We start from the raw sequence: 24,222 nt of genomic DNA on the forward strand, positions 1-24,222 counted from the left end.
TGGGAGCACGGCCTGCCTTCCCATCCCCACTCCAGCCTCAGTGCTAGGAAGCAACGTGTCTGGAGGTGGATGAGCCATGGGAAATGCAAGCAAATCATCCGCTTGCATCCAAGCGGCTTTTTCCAAGGATCTGCCACGAAGTTTCAGGCTCAGTCACCCCTTCCCCACCCCTGGGTCAGAACTGATTAAATGCAGCCACAGAGTCAAACTCCAACAGAGTCATCTCCTTTGGCAGCCCTGCGGTTCGGCCGCGAGCTCCAAGCTTTTCCCCCCCTCTCCCTCCTTCTTGTTCAATTATCTTGCTTCATCTTTATTCCGTTTCCAGGAACACTTAGCAACAGGCTCTTGCAATCAGCCACCGGCAGGCGAGGATCTGAGGAGACTGCAGTTACGATGACCTTTTACTACATTCATGCAAATTTTAAAGAAAGTATGTGAACAATTTGCCTTTTAAGTATCCTCCGGTTACATTCTCCTGAAGTTAATTCTCCTTCGCTCCTTAGAGACATCAGAAACACCAGATTTTATGATTTTACACTAATGAGAACAAAACCTGCAGCTTAATTCCAGTTTGGTTCGTGGATTATTTTTTTTTTTCCCCCTGTATCTCATGCAGCATGCAGACCCTGAACAGGCAAAAATTAACCTGTGACACCTACCCTGGCCAAGACTGCAGGTCTGCCCAGATGCCACATGCTCATGCTGCTGAAAGCCAAGTGTGGGCTTTGGGGTCTGCCCCAGCAGCCAGCCAAACTCGTCCTGAGATGGACAAGATGCTGTTGCTTCTCTTAGTGAGCGGCTTTTACGGATGGCCATCAGAAAGTCTCATTCCAGGACAGCCAAAGGGTATGCCAAGAGCCCAACATAGCCATAGCATCCCAGGGAAAACACAGCAGTTGTGATCTTGGTAATTAAAGGTCATCAGCCATGGTAGCAGTGGTTCAGGACCCTCATTCCCATGGGACTCGCTGTGGTGACACAGGGAGAGCTCCTGCCAAATCCAGGGACTCTGGCAAGTGGCATCGGTCTCTCCACCTCCAAAACAACACACCAACCACCACAAGGAGTGGCAGCACCGGAGGCGGGCAGCATTGATGCCCCTATAGATGGAAATGGATAGACAAACTTGGTTTTGGCAAACCACAGCAGCAAACTCACAGCAGCCGTTTTTGCAGCCGCCTCGATGGGTGCCGGCAGCTGACAAGCTGAACAGGCAGCAGCCTTGCATTTTCATCAGATTTAAATCAAATCCCCAAAGCTTTCCAGCACTTTCCCTGTCATTCAGTAATTTTCCTGCATACACAAACAAGTTTGGAGATGCCCAGAACGCAGACACCAGGACAGCCTGTGCAGTTTGCAGGGCACAGGGCCATTACTGCATCTAAACCCTTTCTCCTTGCAATGAATGCTCTGTGCTTAGAATAAAAAATCCTGTATTTCTTGCAGTTACTAGAAGCTGGAGGGAGGCAATGGGTGAATATGAAGGTACCAAGGCAGGCAGCTCATTTCCTCCTGCTTTCTGAGTGCTGTTCATAAATAGGGAAATAACGTGCAGTGCCCTACTCTGGAAGAAAAATTTAAAAAGGCTCATAGATCCTTGATACTTCAGATGATCTTAAAAAGTATAATCTACTTTTTCTCTTTAAAAAATGAGAAGTCTGAACAAGCATATAATTGATCTGATTGCTGGGAACAGCATCTGGAACATCAGTCTCTGCCTGGGACTGCAGAAGCTGCAGGAGAGCTCAAAGCAGCCAAGGCTGCCCTCGAACCAGATGCCGCTCGCTCTTACAGAAACGCCCGTGGATCCGTGTGAAAATGATTAAGCAAAATTGCTCCCTCTTTTTTTCAACTTTATAACTGAAATCTGTTTTCTCTTAGAGGGTAGATGCTCATTACATACCCCGCAGCACATCAAAGGGCAGGAAAGGCAGGAAGGCAGCCGCCCCACCACGCACCGGAGGGCCAGTGCCCAGCATCCTGTCCAACCCATCTGCACCCAAAAGCCAAGCTTTGGGCTTGGGGTAAAGAGCCGAGAGAGTAAAAAGGCCTCTTCAAGCTTCGGGTCCCTCTTGGCGACACTATGAAGGATGCAGACCAGGGGCTATTCCAGCAGCAGCAGCAAATAGCAGCGATGAGTTTCTGTAGGGAATTCTCTTGGTGCTTCAGAACTCAAGTCCAGCTATTGCAGCACCCTAGGAAGCCCCGTTTGCTGGGTGCAAAGCTGAGCATTTCTCCAACACTCCTTCCCTATCGGTGCCTGAGTGTGCAAAGCAGAACACAAGAGACTGGCAATCCCCACCTGCACCCAGATCCAGCCAGCATCTTCTGCAGATGCTCATTAACAAAATGACAACATTAAGAGAGTATTGCACAAGGACACGGGTGCCAGGAGCCTCTCAGTCATCCACGAGAAGCTGACCTGAGAGGAAGAAGGGGGAAGACTTGCCAAGGCAGGGCTGGCCTAGAGCAGGGACCCTGCTCCCGCTCTGCCCCAGCACAGCAGCTTCACATCTGCCATGTAAAGCGAGTCCTAATTACACCGTGCATGAGTGCCAAACAGCAACATCTTCTGCCCTACCTTTTCTCATAAACAGGGCAAAATATTTGGGCTGCAACACAACCACTTCCCCCATCCAAGGGTCTTGCATTTTCAACTGCGCAGGTACTTTTCATGATGAACTGACTCCACTTTTACGAACAGGATTCACTAAAGCGCGATGATGATGCTGTAAAGCCCCCACCACGAGCGCAGTGCCTTTGCTCCCATAGATGCCAGCCCAAAAATCCCACTTTCCAGCAGAACTCCCCTCCTGTGCTCTCCCAAAACAGGATGAATATTGTCCAAAGTTTCCTGGGAACTTCTCCCTGCAGATTTGAACTTGGGATGCAGATGAGATATATTCCTGTTCCGTGAAAACATGCACAAAGAATGGTGAACGAAGACCCTGAAATCCCAGAGGGTGAACCCAAACACCACACACCCTCTTACCCAAAGCCTCCTTTGTCCTTTCTTTACCCAAAGCCTCCTTTGTCCTTTCTTTACTCTTGAACTCTGTGGGACAATGCTTGGATCTAAAACTCTTGGCTTTTCGGATCTGCGCCAGCTATGGCAAGCACCCAGCAGCTCAGGCAGGCTTAGTGGGACGTGACCAAACACAGGGCACCAAACCCTGTGCATTTAATGCCACACCTGAAGCAAACCCCTGTCCTCAGAGGTGAAAGGCAAGTGACTGATGAGAGGCCTCATCCTCAGAGCCCTTCTCATTTATTCTAGTTCAAAGAGCTCAGGAAACTCAAGGCAATCACTCACCAGCTCAGATATTTAAGGAGAAGAGTGGGGAAGGGCACCTGGGAAGCATCCAGCCAACTTCATCCAAAATGCAAGGGCGGGGGGGGAGGGGGGGGAAAGCCGGGCGCTTACTTAACAGCTTCTTCCAGGCAGCCCACTGCCTCATCCATCTTAATCTTTGACCACCAAGAGATGAAAACAATTTATCCTCATTCCCTGCTCTTAGTGAGAAGTTACAAGAAATAAAAGTAAAACAAAGATCAATATTATACCCCTTCTCAGACAATCTCTGCCCGACCTGGACTTTCTCAGCATCCCTTTTATCTAGCAGAGTGTTTTGGCTAAAGCTTTGCAGAGGAAAGCCATGTGAGCAAGCCAGTTAAAAACCCGGTACTTTCATGTTTATACAGCCAGCTAAGCAGCACGCTACAAAGCCTTTTATTCCAAGTCTCTACTGACAAGCTAGCATTGATAAATTACAGAAATCATCCAAGAATTAGGATGCGCAGGGGGGAAAAAAAAAACCAACAAAACAAACCACAATTCCCTAGGTGGGAAATAAGGGCTCAGAAACCCAAGACTCACGGAAAATTCTGTATAAAAATCACCCCAAGATTAGGGGGCAATTTGTTTGTACCAACAGGGGCAAGCAAAACAGCTGAAGATGCAGACAGACTCCCTCCCCATGGTTTCCCAAGAATTCACCAGGTCCAGAGGTGAAGATAGGGATACCTCAAAGGTACCTCTTCTCCCAAATGCCCCTATTTCCAGAAAAAGCAATCTGAAACGAGCCCCTGTGTGCTGGCAAGCAGCACAACTGGCTACAAGCATGAGAAGAGACGTGCTTCCCAGTCGCAGAGGTGCAATGCAGACACCGAGCAATGAGTTGATGTCAACGGGGCGCACTGAAGAACAGCCTGAGCTCCCTGGTTGCAGCAGGCTTCACACCCTGACCATGTACTGCATCATGTTGGTTTACATACTGTGCGTGCAAGAGCCAGGAAAAATCCATCTTCTTTGTCATAACAAACCCTAAGGTAAATGAAAAGGCAAGGCCATGCATATTATCCAATTAAACAGGCACATAAAGAAAGAAAGCACTGGCCATCCGCTTGCTCCTAATTTTTGCTGTTTCTCAGCAAGCACACGCAAAAATGGGCTGCATTAAACCCTGCACAAAGGGGATGCGGGAAGCAAGGTGTGCTCCCCCTCTCCAAGAACAAACCTGCTGCTCCTTAATAAAAAGCCAGAGAGTTTTTTAAGACAAACTGGCATTTCAGAGTCTTTGCACTGCTCTCCCCCACCACCAAGCAGGCAAGGAGCATGCCCAGGCCTCCTTGCAGACAGATGCCCCAGGAGCTGCTTGGGGCAGGGCAGCTGGAATAAAAACCCAAACCCAGGAAATTCCCAAGCCTGGAGAAACCAAACTGGAGCCAGCTGGTCTGTAAAGCTGCACCCCTACACAAAACCTTTGCTTGTCTTCACTTTATGAAGTTCGTGGTGTTTGCCCTGCATATTATAAACTACACACATGGTTTTGCAAGGCGGTGGGCAAATGAAGGGGTATCTGCGGGTCCAGGTGCCCGGTCCCCAGTGGCCCTGCTTGCCAGGACACAGCCAAGGGAAGAGGTCCACCTGCACAGACCCTTCTACAGTGCCCCCATATACAGCAGCATAAATCTCAAAACACAGCTGAGTGGGTCTTCTGTGTTTTCTCCAGGAGGGTTGAGGACCTCCTCGCTCCACAGGGCAGAGCTGGAGGACCGAAAGATTAAAGTCTGCGCACATGTATGCGGCACTTTGGATTACCGACAATTTCAAAAAGAGGAGAAAAGCCCTCATCGTGTAAGTTCTTGCTGCTCAGTTTGCTGAAGGGCATCAGGACAGCCTGAGCCAGCAGCTCAGCTGAACGCTTCCAGACTCCGTCTGGCACGCTGGCAGCCAGCCCGCTCCTCCACTCCTGCGCCAAGGGGGACACTCAGATACACAGGACCTGAGTTTGTAAAGACAGTTACGAAGCAGGAGGGAAGGACTTAGCTACTTCTACAGAAAGATGCTGCTACAGATAGTACAAAATAATTAATACTTTCCAAGTCTGCACTTGCTTATGAAAGGAGAGATGTAAAGCTCCGAGCCCAGCCCATTTGTTAAAAAATAAGCACGTGTCCCAGATTCTGTTCTGGATCCCAGGGAATCAGCAGGTGGCAGATTGTGAAAGCCTGAACAACGCTATTTCAGACGTGTGAGCTGAAATATCTCACCACATCCCCCCTTGCCCCTCAGCAGGTCTACGGGAGGGCCACAGGGAAGATTCAGCATGTGCAGCGTTGGGTTGTAGTGGTCACCTTTTAGCTGATTCAGAAGAACAGTACAACGTATTCCCCAAGGGAATCCATAAATAGCAAAGGATTCTGCTTTAATCCCCTATCCATTCCTATCTGGATAATATGGGATTTGGACAAGCACTGCCAAAACACAGATTTATAGCAAAGCTGAGAGTTTGCATGGCCAACACGTGCTCTCCAAACTCTGGATTCCAAGGAATAAATAAAAGCCTCTTCTAGGATACAGATGGCTTTCCAGGTACAGAAGCTACATGCAGATACAAACCAGTTTTCAGCATTTCTGCCTCCCTCTCCCATCCCAGGTGAAAGGCACATTTATACCAACCTTCCTCAACACTAAAATCAACTGCTTTCACTGGGTGTTCCTGCTGGTACCAGCACCACACCGTCTTCTGCTCGCTTTTAATTTCTTTACTAATACTTTATATTATCTATCAGCTATTACCTTTTAGACCAGCTTCAAGCTTCTTTGCTGACAGTGACCAACAACGGGAAAAGAACTATAAGAACTGATGACCAAAGGGAAAAGGACTCTAAAAAGTACAGCTGACAAGCGCTACAGTCATCACTGCCGCATTGGAGACACTGGGAGCTGTGTGTTCTTAAAAGCTCCTCAGAGAATGGCGCATTAAAAAAAAGCAAACCCAAACAACAGCAATTTTGCAGACAACTTAGTGCTGCCGAAACCAGCTTTTGTATTGGAAATGCTGGGAAGCACCTGAACAAGAGTCACCATAACACACACGTGTGGCTGCGAGGGGCTGACCACAGCACGCCACCCGACCCAGCAAAGCTCTTTTTTCCTGGGAAAACAGCCCTCCTGGACCCAGCTGCTCCTGGGCAAGCCAGGGCAGTTTGGAGAGGCTGCGCTGGGTGTTTTGTCGAAGGCAGGGATGCCAGCGTCCGCGGGGCATGCCTCGGCGGCACAGCGGTGCGCAGAGATGCTCACCTTCCTGCCAGAAACCTGCACCGGCAGGTCGGCGAGGGAGAGCGGCGGCAGAGGAAGCGCGGTGAGGTTGTATTACAAAAGACATCTTGGAAAGGAAATAAAGGGAAGGTCGAGATCAAAAGGACAGTGCTATATCCTGAAAAATTATCTTCTGCTTCGGGAGCCACATTTTAAAACCAGGTACAAAAGTGAAAAGGGAGCTGGTGGAGGCAGAAAACTCGGCGCCAGTGCATGCTAAGTGCAAGCAAATACATTTTGCTCAGCTGAAAAGTCAACCTTGTAAAGATGCATCCATTCCCAGAGGCACCAGGCAGGATTGTTTCCTACTCCATATTCCCCAGGTGTAATTTTAAATTACTCACTGATGGGGCTTCCATGCACCTCCCTTGGGAGCCTGTGCCACAGCCGCACGCAAAGGCACGCATCCTGCCTGCTGCAGTGGATCAGAACAGCTAGGTACAGCAGCAGGGTCGGGAAGCTGCACGCTAGGTTACCAAAAAGAAGAAAAAAAAATACAAAGTCATTTTTGACAAAGGGGAAACGCTGCATCCTTGCCAAATCGCTGTTGTTGGCTACACACCCTTTGGATACTGGCTACTTGCAGGCAAAACATAAAGCCAAGGCTATTTGTTCAAAACCCACAGGCGGACACTGCGATTCTATTAAAAAAATACAACTGGCAATAATTCTAAAAACTTCCCACCACTGGGACTGGGATTCAAAGCCAGCACTGGGCACTGAGGCCAAAACACACTCAAAGCAGACGCCTGCAGAAGACTCCAAGGGAAATTAGTTATGTGGGTTTTGAAACAAAAATAAAATAAAATCCAACGTTTATAAAGAGAAAAAAAAAGAAAAGAGGCAGCTTCCCTAGGAGACAGCGCTGCGAACACCCTTTGCAGATAGATCAAGACCTGTCCAGCCCCGAGGTTTCCTCGGTTCCCTGTGCCGGTCAGTGTGTGCAGCGAGGTGAAAGCCAGACATGAACCCCGCGCAGGCAGTGGCAGCCTCCTCTCGTCCTCCCATCCCCAGGGCTGGCCGGGAAGGGGCTGCCTTGCCCTGATTCACAAGCCAGAGCCAGGCCAGCTCCCAGGCTGGGCACCAGCCCTCCTGGGGCAGGGGAAAGGAAACCCTCCATCCATCCCCTGCCACACCACCAGCTTCAGAGAGCTGTGGGCAGAGCGGGACGAGCCCCTGGGCTTCCACCGCACTGCTTCTCCCCTTGCTGCTCTGTCCAGACAAGGACATGGTGGGCTAAACAGCTGGATGACCGACTGCACTTACAGAAAGCCCCAGCTTCCCTTCTTGCGTGCTAAAGTCAGTCTTATACCATAAACTTATTTTTTTCCCTAAGTAATTTTTTTGTAGCTGACTCACACGGAGCTTCTGCCAGGAATTTTTATAATTAGTGAATTAGAGCAAGGTTTTGCCTGTGCATGCCTGACAACATCTGCGGATTTAAGTGAGCTGTGTTAGAAACCTTGCAGAGCCCTGGAGGAGCATGGCTGAGCGCAGCCCTTCCTCCTGACAGCACGGCTGATGGGGCTTTTCTTGCCAGGCTGCTACGAAACACGCTGCTCCTCCTGCAAAGAGCTTTGCAGCTCCCAATCCACATTTTGTGGGAAAGGAGATAAGCTGGAACGAAGTCCAAAGGATATTGGAGAAGGGAGAGGGATGCTAGCTGCCTCTCGACTTCGCAGACCTCTCGCTGGAGCATCCCTGTGACAGCATCCGCAGCTATGCGCCTCTCCATCAGGCTGCATAGTTGCAAAGCCATCGTGCGTCACATCTTCCTTAGAGACAGACGATGGTATAGAGTTCCATAAAGCCACAAAAAAAAATAACTTCCTCAACCTCTTTCTTCAATGGACACAGGAGCTATTTTGCAAGTGAGGCTCCAACACACAACAGTGGTCCAACCTAAAGTTTAAACAGAACCCACGTTCAGATAAGCCAAAAGCAGACATCTGGTGTTAGCAGCCTAAGCTACACACAAGGTCCTTCGTGATGATCCAAAAACCTCCCACTTTCTGCTGCAGGTCAGAAATGCAAAAGAATTACCACCATCGGGATCGAGCCGTTCAACCTCCTCCCTGCTAGGTTTGCTACAGAGCAATGCCTGTACCCTCTGCGCACAAATCCTCACTCACCCAGTCCTGTAATTTATACCATATTTTATCTGAAGGACTGCATTAAGAAAATATTACAGCTGCCAAGCCCTGAAAAGCTAGGATGTACTGGAAATTAGTTTTCTCTGTAGCTTTAATCTGGTCCACTTGTGTAGGGTCTTTACAGCATGGCCACATACCACGTGTGCATACAGTCCTGACGCAGTTAGTACCGAGAATAGAAGATGCTCAACAAGAGAGGAATTATTCAGTTTTGGTTTTCGGCTGGTTGCTCATGAGCAGCACTCAGCCCTCTTCACTTCACACTTTTTGTGTGCTGCTCCAAGGCAAAAATGAAGGCGTCTTGCCACTGCAGACTGGGCTACTTCTCAAACGATCATGAATTTATTTTCATAAAATCCTAGAGAACTACATTCACAACACCTCCAGTTTATAGCCGAAGAAAAGAGGTATAGAGAAGCTCTAGGCATCCAGTTCCAGAATCAGCCTACAGCTCCCTTTTTGAAAAACAAATAGCACCAAGCAGCATTTTAAATGTTTGACGTACAACTTCCCATGAGATCATCTGCAGCAGGAGCACTCGGCACTTCTGCAACTCAACCCTCAGCCTGGGGACCCAGGAAATCAAGTCCCTCGTTGTGCATGAAAAGCAATTTACCCGGCACCACACACGAGCCCTGCGGCAGAAGCAGAGCAGGAATCCTGTCTCCTTAACCATCACTTCCCCCTTGCTATGTTTTCCAAGGGAGCCTTGCTCCCTTTCCCTCCAAATCCTGCACTGTGCAGAGCAGAGTCCAACACATGCAACCCCATCCTTCCCTGGGCAGCGAGGGCAGGGATGCCATGGAAAAAACCATATGTGATCCTGTAATTAGAAACTGCATTGTAACGCATACAGGGGGCTGAATTAAGGTTGCAGAGGAATACTGTAAATTGGATGCACATTTCTTGTTCCATTTTACTGCTTTTTTTTTTATTTTTTTTTGCCCTCCCCTTTATTTGGCTTTGGCTGCACTTCAGATTAAGCTCCTAATAAGGGCTGGAGTTGGACGAGATTTTTCAGTCCATCAGACTGCAGCCTTCCAAGCCATTGAAATGAGCTTCAAGCTGAACTTGAATTTTCAATAGTTTGGCCTAAAGGCAAGGGTGTTAACAACAGACCTGCCAACACCTTCTCTATGAGAAATGTCTGAAAACATGTCTGCACATCAAACACTGCTCAGGCTCTGGTAGACAAAAGCCACAAAGCTAACATCTCAAATCCACCGCTGACTTGCTCGGCCGGTTCTCCTGTCAGTAAAGCTCATCCATTTTCTGTGAAAATCCAGTGAACCTCTATAGTCTCTCTAGGAAAACGGGTTTTCCCCCAACAACCCTAAAACCTGCTGTAGTTTCATTATGACAAGGCAAGGTAGAAGATAAGGAGAGGTCAGGTAAATCAGGTGGACATATAGGAAGCAGACACACACCAGCTCACCCAACGCAGTCTACTTAAGTGATACATATCACCAAGATTAAAGATCTCACGCTGACATGCATGGAGAAGCCATGAGAAAACAGCCTGTCCTGTAGCCAGCTCCTCCTACAAGCAAAGCTTGGGCTTGCTTTTCCTTCTTAAACATATTTATCTTTTTTTTTTTTTTTTTTTTAGTTCTAACAAACTATTTTTTTTTTTTAATCTACACACTATGATTATGTGAAAGAGTTAGCCCGGACCCTAAAAGCAAGTAAGATACAATAAAACTGGAGCCTGGGCAGACCCCAAACCACCCCAATTTTGAAGCTGTCCTTGCCCAAAGGTTTTTTTAACCTAAACCCTCTGATTTCTGCAGTCTCGTATCAAATAAAAATGTCATCCTACGAGTCTCTCAGAAGTCCTCAGGCCACTTCTGCCTAGATGTACAAACCTAAAGCACATCGCAAAGATGAGCCTTTCACCTTCAGATCACTGCTTTGGTGGAGGAGGGCTTTAAACAAGACCTCTGCCGGTACCCTGAACAGTTTTGGTTTGGGTTTTTTTTAAATGTTGAAGTATATTTTCTTGAGGACACAAATCTTCATCTTCCCTGCCACCGAAATCTTTTCTAATTCACGTTTCTAGCGTGGTGGGTCTCAAGAGCAGGCACGGCCGCCCACACTTGCCAGCGCTGGAGGCAGCAGGGCAGCGCAGGGACGGCGTTCCCTGCCCTTTGATGATAAACGATGGAGAAAAGGAACAATGGTTTCCTGAACTACATCCAAGGGAAAGTAACCCTGCTAGAATGCCTGGCAGGGCATCAACAGCAATGGAAATTTCAGCTTTCAAAGAACAGAAATAAGACTCGAGAAGGGGGGCGGGGAAATCCTGCAGGAGCTGAGGTGCTACTAATCCCATGGATTGTTTTACAAACTCCCGCTTCTCTCCAATGAAATTATATCCTCTGCAGAAAAATCATCTGGCTCCAACCTCTTTTCACTAAGTGGAGCATAAACAGAATGGAAAAGAGCTCATACCTGAGCAGAAATCAGGCTCGGATAGACTGCAACAGGCAGGAGAGTGGAGGGACGGCAGCCAGACCACTGGGATTTTGCTCTTTTCTTCGGACGGCCGCCACGGGATCTTTGAACCCCACCAAGCAAACAAGGCTCTTCCAACACAATGGGAGAGCGCCGGCCGAGCTGGCATGGTGCCCTCTGCTCACTGCGAGGGGAAGGAGAGCACGGGGGGGACACAAGAGCATGGCGATTCCTGCAAAAAGGTCTGGACTTGATTAAACTTATTTTCTTTAGTAACAGTTAAGCAAGAGGGGGAAAAACCCTGCGGTGTTCTTCAGCAGCTCTTAACAGGGGAGCTGAGTGAGACCATTCACCCGCTTAGCTGAACAACGGGCTCTGCGCCGCAGCGGGTGCTGCTCACATCAATACCCATTTCTCTGTCGGTAGGTGCTTTCACCAGCAGAAACAAGAAATACTGAAAACGTGTGAGTAAATGAGAGTTCCCAACTTTGAAATCAGAAGGCGCCGGGCAGCTCTGTGTCAGCGTGATGTACCCTCCACGGGAATTACACACTGGTTCATGTAGGTTGAAGCTCTGAACGAAGCAAACACTGCTAGCAACGGCAGGGAAAAACAAAAATGTGAGAAGTGACCTCACGTGAAGCAGGGGGATTCCTCTCTACCTCTGTGGCACAGTGGCTAATTTGCTCAGCTACAGAATGGGTTTTGTTTCTTCTTTAACAGGGTTCACATTCTCAGCATCCCTCCAGCTTTGAGCCCGCTGCACCAACACCCCACGCATCGCTGGTGGGCTCCGTCCAGTCTTCAGCTACTGAGAGGCTGCTCGTAATTATTTAACAAGTGGAGGAAAACAGCAGGGACAGCTTGCCTTTGCCCCTTGTTTGTATGTCACAAAGTGGCTGTCGGTGGATGCAGGCAGCACGGGCAAAGCATCACCCTGCGCACAAGCTGCTCGGAGCCTGACACCATCTCACCGGCTGCAGAGGTTCGGAGCAAACATCCACATGGATGATGATTCACATACACATACCAATGTCTTTTCAGTGGCAGCATGTGCTTTTGCACAAGGTTGGTTTATCCTCAGGGCCAGCAAACACCATGCAAGAAGCACACACAGAACAGCAAAAGCAAGGCATAATCTGTAACTGAGCTAATTGCAGGAGTAATTGAAAAGTAAAAGATCGAACTAAATACCAAAAGTCTGAGCATCACCAAAGAACCACTTGGCTTCTCGGGAGCTGACTCTCAAATGTACGTCCCCACCAAGAACTGCCTGTGCTGAGCCACCTCCACAGGCTCAACCAACCATTGGAGCAGATGATAGGGGGGGAAAAAAAAAAGTCAGGAATTTTTCTTTTCAATAGATTTGATCTTATTTTCTCTTCAGTGTGGCAGGATGAAAAGACATTTCTATTGAGCAGTTGAATTTTCCCCACAACAGACACAAGCTGGCATGTTCTGAGAGTTCGGTATTTCAATCCCAATGAAGTAAAATAGTAACTGCTGCACCTAAGGGTTTCTCAACTGCCTAAGAGGAAACGCTTTATACATACACAGTTTTTCCTAGCTTTACCACCACATACTTAAGACGTGGATTGGGGGATGAATCACGACTTCAAATTCTTCACTGCTAAGCCTGGCAATCAATGCTGCCACTTTCTGGCAAAGAAACCCTAAAAATCCCTGATCTTCACCCGTGATGTCATCTGCAAACAACAACGTGATTTACGTGCCATGGGGCACTCCTGTCCTGCAACTCCTTTGCTGCTGGGGTTGCTGGAGCGAGGAGGGGTTCATCCCCGTGCCCAGCAGGTCTCTGCCACAGAAGCAGCTGGGTAACAGGATTTGTTCTGGATAATCCTCCCTCCGGCTCTCAAGAGCCGAGGGGAGGAAGCAGCCGAAGACACACTCAGCCAGACATGGCAGCCACCGCAGGTAACCGACTTTTATACAACTTATAAATCCAGCTTCAAGCCCCAAGAAAAGGCAGCATCACAAAACCAGAAAGGAGGCCCATGAACTCAGCGCACTGACATCAGGGCAATGGGCATCCCTGTAACCGGGCGGGTAGATGCCCATCCCCAAGAGTTCAGCATGTTTTAATGCTTGTTTAACCCGCTGACCCAAAACAGTCGGTCGGTGTGGGACAGTGCCCGAATCCAAGTGGCAAACTTCTGCCCATTTGCTTTGGTCCTCTCTCCTCTGAGCTGCACAAGCTTGGCCAGAATAAATGCTTTTGTGTAAAGGAGGTGAGGTTCCCAAATCCTAGGGTGAAGGCCAGCAGCACACCTTCATGGTCACACAGATGGACCTCCAGCTGCTGCGGAGAAGAGATGGGCAACTACGGCGGCCGCAGGGAAGTCAAGCACAGCCAGGGCTCCAGCCAAGCCACCAGGCAGAAGCAGCCACAAGGAAAAAACTAAGGATGAGCCACTGGCAGGGAAGAGCTCTGCAAGCTCATGGCCACACAAAGTGCATCACCTCACGTAGGGCACAGCCACCGAGGAGGTGTCTGCTTGCCTTCCCCTTCCAGATCCCAAATCTCTGTGCCTGCAAGGCAGGAGGCATCTCCGCCAGCCTGGCTTGTCACCGCTCGCAAGGCACCCACCCTTTCCCCATGGCACGAGGTGACATTTCCTTGGATAACCAACTGTAGGGTAAGGAATGTCTCTTTCCTACACAGCTGTCTGAACAGGACCCAGCACAACAGACCCCGAGCCGCCGGCGGGGCCGTAAGCTCTGCCTGGGGTTATTATTTTAATAATTAGAGGGATGGCCACAGACAGAGGTGTTATTTAGTGGCCTCTTAACCTAGAGTTTTATGCAGACGACTCCACTTTTTCAGCTGTGAAGACTACAGCAAATCCTCATGGAGACAAACATCAAAAACAGGACGCTGGATACAGCCCAACACTGGGCTGCTGCTCGGCCAGCCTGAGCCAAAAAGCAACATAAAACACGCAGGGCTCACAGGGCGTTTCATTTTGAAAATGGAGTAAAATCTGGAGCCTTCCTGTGCTTCAAAACCGGGTTGTCTGGAGCAAAGTGCTGTTCCAGGCAAGGCACCGCTCCCTGCTCCAGCCTGGTCCTCACGCCTCTCTCCATCCACCCCTCCTCATCCCTCTGCCTGCTCCTCCCACGCTCACCATCCCTCTGCGAGACAGCTCTTCCCAGCCTAGGAGGCTCTCCCCAACCTACCACATCATCATCTTTCTACCTCAAGAGCCACCAGCCCCATGGAGCTGTCAGGGACATGCCCACAGGGAAAGGCAGGGACAGCCACCTACCCTTCTGCTTCACAACGTGGCAATTAACTGGCTTGAAAACTGCCTCTCTAGGCAAAAACCCATCCTGGGAGAGACCAGGGCACCAGACATCTACTTTGTGCATCACCTAAGCGATAAACACCTTCTGCCAAGTGGGGCCCTGGATGCTCCTGTCACACACAATAATTAAACTGTCAGTCAGGAGACAACAGCAAATTAACGCCGATGGAGGCGAATAAGGGAATGAAATCGTTCCACTTGAATCCCCACAGCTAAACAAAACCTAAACCGGGTCAGACCTAATGAGGAAAAAAGTGAGACTTAGAAAGATTCAAGAAATCTCATTTAACACTCGGGCTTTCCCAGTGCTTGCAAGGAAAGCAGAAAACCGAAGACAGACCACCCAAACGCGCAGCGAGCAAGGATCGGGCTCGCGAGAGGACCGAAAGGCACGGAGGGCATCGCTGTGCCGGCGGGCAGAGGTACGCACAGCGCGCTCCTTTCTCGACCATCAAGAAAGCACTGCAATAGAGGTGGCCTGAGGGTCTTTGACTACAAGGGGGAGGCAAAATTGCTGGTACAGCAGCCTGTAGCTTTTTACATTCCTTTAAAAAAGAAAGGAGTCAAAGCTGTGCCATACGTTAGCACTTAAGTAGTCCCTGCCCTCAGTTTCCCACCATCTGCACTGCTCTCTGAAACTCCCCTACTCATTTAATTTATTGCTGTGTGTCTCTGCCAAAATCAAAGACATAAATATCAGTAATCTTGGTGGGAGGCATCCAGCTGCTACGACCCATTGTAGGAATAAAACGTTATTTGTGCAAACTTGCATTGAGAAAGCTGGGCAACAAATCTTCCTATGAAAAACGTCCCATGCTTTCAGATTAGAAGATCAAGCTGCCGGCATTGAGACCTTTCCCCTTCTGTATCTGTGAAATCCAGCGCTTAGGACACAAAAATGGGTCTTTTCTAACCCTGGAACAAACCGATTTTGGAAGCGTGCGGCACAACGGCAGCAGCAGCGGGGGGCAATGGCTGCGGCTGATGCGGCGGCGGGCAGCGAAGCTGAGCACAACTCAAGTTCATGTGCTGCACGGGACTGGTGAAACGGGGCTGCTCCCAGGGAACTGGGGTGCTGGAACCGGGAAATCCCGGTGGTGTCAGCTGCAGAGCCCCGCTCTGGTCACTCATCCAAGCCCCAGACCCCTCCTCGCCTCAGTTCCCTTGCCCGTCGGATGAAGACAGCAGGACTTCCCTATAATGCATGCAGCCATTTGCAAAGCTCCCAAGTGCAGAGATTACAGGGACGAGCTCGTTAGAAGCAGCCTGTAATGTAACAGCGATGGGACCTCTGCCTTACAGCCACAAAAGAATTTAAAAGGGAGCACCCTAAAAAATGAGCTTGTAGAGTCATCAGCCTCTCAGAAGGAAATAAGCATAGCTCCCTGCCCTCTTATAACACCAGCTATCAGTTGATAAAAGAAGTGCACTCCTGCAAACTAAACACCCAGGCAGTACTTGCAAGGCAGGATTTGTAGCCTGGTGCCCTTTGATTTGCTCTGAAGAGTGTCAGAATAGTAGCCAGAAAAAAAAAAAATGGGGAAAAAAATAAACATTTCTAACATCCTGGGGATCTGCCCGATGCCAAAATCCCATCAGACCCAAGTAGGTGTGCAAGGACCACAGCGCTGCTGTTGCCCAGGCCCCCAGCTGCATTTGGAGGGGCGAGGGGGGGGGGGGTCCCTCAGAGGGGCTGGAGGCACTTGCAGGCTCTTGGACTTGCTCAGTTCTCAGGGGCTGAAACAGTCATGCACAGGCAGTTTAATTTGCTTCAGAGCTCTGACAGCAAACCTGGAAATTGTCTTCTCCTTCCTGCACCATCACGCAGCTTGGTTCCTTTGAAACCAGTTTTACCCTTGCTGTCTTCCTCCTGGCTGAGTTCAAGTCGTGGTATTCCTGCACATAACAGCAGCAGCCAAGCGAAGAGAGGACAAACCAGGACTCGCCCCCTCACCCAGGACTGGGCAAGTGGATGCTGAATTGCAAACGCGACAGCACAGCCCCACAACCAGACCTCACCATGCACACCTCCAGCCCGGCGTGCAACCTTTTAACTAGCGGCGAGCAGGAGGGGATGGAGCTGGGGTCCCTGGCATTGCTAACAGAATTGCTGTGTTTCTCCTCCTTTTTTCTGAGAGAGGCAGAATAATCCTTTGCATCTTATCAAAGAAGGGGAGAACCAACATCCGTTCAGATTCAACTGCTGGGGTCTCACTGTTTTAGCTCCAATTCTTTCCCAACAGGTGGGAAAGGTCTCTAGCTGTTATACAAAGGCTTTGCCCTTAAACAGGGCCTTTCAGCAGAGCACCTTACAGATGTTTAATTAAAACTTACAACCTGCCCCAGAGAGGGAGGGATTATGAACAGGTCCCCGGCTCAAACAGCTCAAGCACAAGCTCACCAGCACAAGCATCTCTTTCTCCTGTACAACCAAGGCATTCAGCTCAATTGCCAGAGCGCAGCAGTCCCAGCCTCACGGAGCTGCTAAATACACCCCAAACAGCACGGAGCCTCTGAAGAGCCGTCAGAGCAGAAGGGAGAGGCCAGGAGCACACGATGCCGGGACGGGATGGGTGGGCAGGGGCTGCTCTCTGCCGAGCCACAGCAAGGAGATGGGTTTGCTTGTGCTGGAGACACAAAACCATGGTTTGTACCCTTTACAATTTAAATATCAAACATTTCCAAAGCATGGCATTGCTAGGGACCAATTCATGCACCTAACAGACCTGGGAGGTCGATAAAATGGAAAACTACTTTCCACCCCACCCTGCCTTGCTTACCTCTGGAATGAGACTTTTGCTAGTTGAATTAAATCTATTTAGACAAAAGTAAGTTCAGACATCTGCCTTTGCACAGTGTCAGCTGCGAGAAATGAGCTAACATCCAGATGCAGTGGCATGTCAGGATTAGCCCAGGCTAGGGCAGGGATGCTTCCATGTATGGAAAAATATTGGAGCAGTGAAACCATAAGCTTGGAGCAGAGCAAAGTGAGAGGCCCTGTCAATGAAGCTGCGGGCTCAGGTTTAGAGGATTTAGCAGCTCAGATCCGCCATAAGATCCTCAGCACGTATTACAATAAATTTCACACTTTTTCCAAAAGGGACTCCCACAGCAATGCTGTGAGTTGTGAGGGTGAGATCCCACACCCGTCTGTTTGCTCTGGAAGCAGGGCTCGGACCGCTGGGTACCATTAACACTCCCCACGCTGGGCACGGGCTAGGGCGTTGATGGAGAGGTTCTGGCGAGTACAAGGCTGCCACTCGCACTCGCCTGCTCACCCATACCTCAGCAGCTGCCTTCTGCACAGCAGGATTTATAAAAGCCAACTCTGGAGCTGGCACACGGGACGAAGCGGTGGCAGTTCAAAAGAAAACGCTGAGCTGAATCAGCGCAGCTGGGGAGCCGGCGCACGCTTCTGCCAACACCACGGCAAGGGCAGCGACTGCTGAGGCACGGGGCAAGAGCCGGTGCAGTGTTCTCTTCAACCAGCCCGGCACGAATCAAGAGGGCTCGTTTGTCAGCATCCTGAGTTAACACTAATGAAGTAATGGCTATGACTTCATCTCTCCAGTGGGGATCTCTTGGGAACGAGGGAGAACTAGAATTTCTCTCTTCAGCTCACTCATGCACTTGCAATTCATTTCAGTTGCCTTCTACTCTCTTCTGCAAACATTACCTAATTCTCACCCAGATTCTTAAATCCTTGCACTGAAACATAAAACAATGCTCCCTTCTCAGCTGTCAAAGCCCAGCCTCGCAGAGATCCCTCCCGGCAGGATCTGACCCCCTGCGCCGGCTGCCACCCCCTCCCAGGGGCCCAGCCATACTGAGCCCCCACTCACATCCAAGGATGCCACCAGCTATTTTTTATACCTCAGACATGAAATAAAAATCTGGTAACTCTTGGCAAATTCATTTTAAACAGGGACCTTTGCTCCTTTTCTCTATTAAAATATTTTAAAGTCAGGTTTGATTTAGCCACGGTTGCAAAGACGGACAAAATGATGCCAGAGAACCCTGGAGTTTCTCTCCTCCGTCTGGGCAGGGCAGCTTCAACTGCTGTAGCTCTTCACGGGTGCAAAATACACACAGCAACCTCCCGCACCACCCTGCTGCTACAGCGCTTTGTCTGCCTGAAGAGGCTGGCGAGCCTTGCCCCCAGCAGCATCGGGTAAAACCCCCCCTACAGGCCTCCGGCTTCCAGGTTTGCTCTGCCCCGACTTTGTTCCCCTGCAACCCCGCTGAAGACGCTCTCCCCTCCGTGCATCGTTCCTGGTCTCTGCAATTGCGACGGCACCTATCATTTGAAGCGCATCCTTTATGGAGCAGATTCTCCCTGGCATTTAGGCTCTGTGCCCAGTGCTCACCTCCCTGCTCGGGCAGGCAGCCGGCACCCCCGCGCTCCCCCCTGCCTCCCACCGCTTTGTTTTGAGGCCAGAGGGGCTTGCTGGGCTCCAAGCGGGGGGCTGATCCGATTGCAAAAGCTCAGCTACTGCCCTGACGCAACTGAAGCAGTCAGTCACTCGCACTAAATAAAGACTGCAAATTCTTTACGTATTAATTGTTGGTTGCAATTGTTCGCGGTGTTGACAGACAGACGTGAGAGTATGCAGAAACCATTCCTGCATCTTTTTAGTTCCACCCTTCCATTAATTCTGTGTACTCTAAGCCAAATCAATAAGACACTACATTTTCTTTGGAAAACTGAGATGATGAAAACGCGATCAGCTATCATACAAGATGTTGCAATCTGAAAGACTTGTATAATTCACTTTCCCACAAGAGACTTTAGTATGTCTGTTTGCTTACTTGTCAACTCACCCTGCTCCCAGTTTCTCCACTGGCCGTGCCTTTACCTTACCACCTACAGATTTAACCCTAATTGCGTTTTTCACCTATGGAGCATCAGCAGAGAAGCAGCAGTCCCAGCCAGCACGGAGGAAGCTGCCCTGCAGATACCTCAAGGTAGCGCAGGGGCAAAGCCCTTTCCCCCAACTTAACACCCCTGGGGGCTCCTACCCTGGGAACGGAGGGGAATTAACGTGCACAAAGCCCAAGTCGCAATGAATCCAAGCACCCTCCCCACACTGGTGTTACTCCCCCCCTTTCCTAATCGTTATTATCTGGAGATGGCACGAGCACAAAGTGATCTGTCTAGAAAAAATGTTTCAAATCTATCGTGCATTACGCTGAGATGTGCCATGGAACGGGTTTCGAGAAGACACACAGCTATAAAGTCATGATAATTCAGTATTCTACCCAGCCTGAAAGCTCAGGAGTCAGCTTGTTATTTGCTGAAAGCGGGGGGCCTGAAATTATCCGTGAATACTTCAAAGCCGCAGTTAATTCAACATCTCTACTTTCAAACGCATAAAAATCACAGATTCCTGGAGTGTGTAAGCTTTTTAAAAATGACAAACTACTAACTGTCAAATCAAAGCAGCAAACAGAAATCCACATGGCTGATAAGACAAATAGTTGCATTTTAAAGAGTAATTAAATATCACTTTGGAATATTTTGCTTGGAACTTGTTTCCCTGATAAAAAGTGGGAGGGGAAGGAGAAAGAGGAGGAGGCGGCAGCAATCTGCACACACCAACAAGCTTTTCACCAAGCAAGTGCTCAGGCAAGCGCTGCTCAAACTTGTTTTCTTGAATTCAGAGTTCAGCCCGCCGCATCACAGCCTCCCGTACCCTCTTAGTTTCCCTATATCCCTACATTTCACACCAAAACATTAGCAGTGAGGAGCAGACGATCGCTAGGTTGAATCTGCCTTGTCAGGGAGGGGCTGGGGCAAGAATCCCCCTGGTCTGATCACCAAGAAGTGCAATATCTTCTGACTTGACTTAGATTAAAACCATACCTCAACTTCCATGCTGGGAGCGTTGCTGAAAAAAACTGGAATGCAAAACAGAGAGCTCTACCCAGACGCAATTCAGGAGAAGTGAAACCCTACCCCAGCCGCATGAGCTAACCCTACCATACGCTACTTTGAAACACTAAAAGTATGTCCATGAGAAAGGATCAAAAAACTAACTTTGAAACCCCTGGACCCTCTCAAAACTCATACCTGCTAACAATGAACTCACAAGGAATTTTGCTGAAACTTTCCCCCTATTAAGAAATACCTATAGAAAGTACCTATCAGCAATGGTACAGAGGGATCACTTCCAGCGTTAAAGAAGGAGGAGGCTTACTGCGTTTCAAACTAAAACGTTATCAAACTGCTTGAAGAAGCCACCATCCAAAGGCAACGCAAACCTGATGGTGGTTTTTGGGACAGGACTTGCAGAGCCCAGCCCAAGACCTAACTGTGTACGAGCAGCAAAAGCTCCTACTGCTTCTTCCCACCATGGAGCTGAGAGGATTTGACAATGGAAAGATGTCCAAGGACTTTCAGAGCTGGCTCTCAAACATGAGCAATTACCAACTGAAGGATGCAATAAACAACACGGCAGATGACACATCAGCAAGACATTTAAAATACTAATTCTCTCCTGGGGAAAGCACTTGGGCAGGCCACAGTTTGGATGTATGGGGAAATCCAACCTCCAAGGATGTCAGTGATGTTTCTGCAACCACTGCAGGACAACACGCAGCCCCTCAGGCTTGCCGTCTGATAGCAGTGAATGCTTCCTGGGATTTCACTGAAGGATTAGGGTCTTGGCATGAGAGGCGACTGCTGATTGTATAGAGGGTCACTGCAAAGCTGGGTAAAACATACTCAGAAATAATTTGGAAAAGCAGCATCGACAACAAGAATTATTACAGAATGTTTTGGCTTCCATGTTGTCTGCACGGTGTGGAAATATTGAATAGCTTATTCCTCAGTCATAACTGAAGTTCACTGTTGTAATTCTCCAAAATCACACAGAAAAATGCCCCTTCAGTACCTTCTACATGTTCAGCTCCTAAAAGACTGCATTTTTGGAGAACTGTGTGCTGATTACTTTGAAAAGTAAAGTCGTTTTGCTTAGTTCTGCAACCTGAGAGTAACAAATGAAATTGTCAACCATGCATTTTTAAATGAACGTTTTCATTTCAACATCTGGATTAAGATGCCACAATGAAAAACAGCACACAAGCTTCTCTCTGCTCCTTTCATAGATCTCCCGTTCTTATGTTTCAGAACCAGCGAGTTTCAAAGCAAACAAAGAATCAGTTGGTGCTGCTAATGCCTTGCTTCTTACTCAATAGCCTTATGTCATGAAAAGACCATATTTTTCAAATCTACATCTCCATGAGCCAAAGATTTCATATACATTCCCACCCCAGAAATACAAAGTCAGGAATACAGCTGAAAGTGATTACCTAGATATTTTTGTATTATGAAACTCAAAAGCTGCTTCAAGTGAGCTACAAAATACTCTGTTAGACAAATCCCACATCTGTGCTGACCACTTGCCTCCCAGATCTCAGCAGATGGTGATTTCAAACAGAAAAGTTAAGAGTCCCTGAAAATCAGAGTGTATCTTAAACTGTAATCAAGGGTTTGAGGGTTCCCCCCTCCAAAAAAAAATTGTGTACAGTCTAATTTAATGACATGTCTACCTCCCCCCCACCAGATCTTGCAACAAACTCCACCTACAAAGCTAGTACCCCTTGTCCTATTAGGAGAGGCTCCTACAGTAGATGATCTTTTTAAGCACAGGGAAAGAAAAAGCCCTTTTCTTGGCAAGGTGGGGGGGTGGGGAAGAAAACATAATTTAGGAAAAAAAAAAAAAAGAAGAGTGCGTATTTCTTGTAAAAGACTCCACAGAGATATCTGCTTGCTCACGAGAGGTTTGTCACATTTTACCCACAGATCTTAAGACCATTCTTTTATTTCTGGTGCTGAGGAAGACGTACTCCCAGCACAGAAGTGTTCTTCTGTCCATCTCTGATCACCTACCACAGTAGTCAAGCCACTAAAACAACAAAATCCAAAAACCACCAACTTGGTCCTTTCCCCCTCCTTAGGGCAAGACGGAACAGACATCTTCACATGTGGAGAAACATCATGTGCCTCTGCCGAGATGGAACAGACATCTCCTTCACATGTGGAGAAACATCATGTGCCTCTGCCACACCATTCAGCAAAAGACACATTTCATGTGAACATGAGAGAAAATACAGAGAGGGGGGTATACAAATCCAACTTGAAGATAAAAGAAAACCACTTAGTCCCAAACACAATGTATTCACCAGTGTGAGCAAAGGGAGATCCTCAAACTGTTTTCAGATACTTGACTTCATAATCACAGAAACATAATCAACATGTTTTGCATTTATTTAAAACCAGAGCAGAAGTATTTCAGCTCCAGTGGAAACGGGTTTGCTTTCCCAAGAAGAATCTGGGCAACACTCAAGTAGATGCATAAACACAGCGGAAAGCAAACACAGAACAAGAGGCAAAGCACAGACCCAACAACACTGCGGCATTGCGTGGATGCACCAAGTAAGCGTGATTAGAAAAGTCAAGATTAAAAAGAATGAGGAAGACGACTGGGCCAAGTAAGTAACAAGTAAAAACAAAAGCAAAGGCAAATAAACAATGGCAAAAGATAAACCGCTTCTCTCCCAGTACAGACCCTCTTGCAGCCTTTTCTCCTCCAGCACGCTGACCCTCCTCTCTCCCGCTGCAAGGGGACCTACTTGATGGAGAATGTGGCCAATTTATTTTTCTTTTTAGCAGAAATGACCGAGACGTCCCACAGCAACACAGTGCAGCAGGACGGCACGTTCCTGCCCGCCTCCAAAAAAGCCTGTGCACCATAAAGCCTTGAAGAGCACCCAAATTCACCCCATGTGTAGGTGGACTCTGCAGCAGGGATGGTCCAGAGCTCACCAGGAGGAGTCCGGGATCCTCCTGACTGCGGGGAGGGTGCTGCCCCATCGGGGGCACCGGCAGACATCGGGGCACGTAGACAGATGGGGGCTGTTTACATTACCGAGGTTCTCAGTAGCAACCAGGAATTAAAGCTGTTATTAAATCAACCCTCCAGAACTCGAGCAGCTGTTCGTGCAAACAGATAACAACAGGGTGATGTTAAACCAAAACCCCAAACGAAACAAAGACACGGAGCAACATCTCTCCCCCATGTTCTGCTCAGCAACGCCAGGCATTATCGGAAGACAAATCAATTATCAACAGCTGCGTATAGCTACCCGAATCCGGGGCTGAACAACTTAATTGAGGGATGCGTATCACGAGTTAAAGGCCTCCAATCTCATTTGGCACGTTACGGTTTTGTTCTTGAAAAAAAACCCCCAATAATACGTCTGGCTGTGGCTCAGACGGAGGCGTAATGCCATCCTCCTCATTAATCAAAGGCTTTCCCCACGTCCAGATGTTTGCTGACTTGTACTGCTTTCTTTTATTACTGGTTTGGAGACAGAAATTGCTATATGCTAAAGTTACCCAAACTGAACTGGTTGTTGCAAGACGCACAGGCTGTCATGCCCTCGGTAACTGCACCCCAGCATTATTGAGTTACCAAGGCATTCAACGAAGAGTGGCTGTTTTCTTTGACAACCCATACTACTTTCACCAATAACCATGAGAGTAAGATGGTATTTTACTTTTAGGACTGTGGGAATTTTTCTGTAAGCCCAGAAAGGAGTCTGGTTTTTCAGACCTACCAACCTTCAATGCCTGGGGTTTGGGAGAGGGAGAAATGTTACAAGAAAAAAAAAAAAAAAAAAG

General features: G+C 48.5%; 1 protein-coding gene across 1 annotated transcript in view; it reads left to right on the top strand.

Moving 5' to 3' along the window:
• The window catches only part of LOC104121852 (multidrug and toxin extrusion protein 2), a 45,285-nt gene that overhangs the window by 633 nt on the left and 20,430 nt on the right, over positions 1 to 24,222 (top strand).

The sequence above is a fragment of the Egretta garzetta genome, unplaced genomic scaffold, assembly GCF_000687185.1.
Source record: "Egretta garzetta isolate BGI_Z169 unplaced genomic scaffold, ASM68718v1 scaffold112, whole genome shotgun sequence".
NCBI lineage: Eukaryota > Metazoa > Chordata > Aves > Pelecaniformes > Ardeidae > Egretta > Egretta garzetta.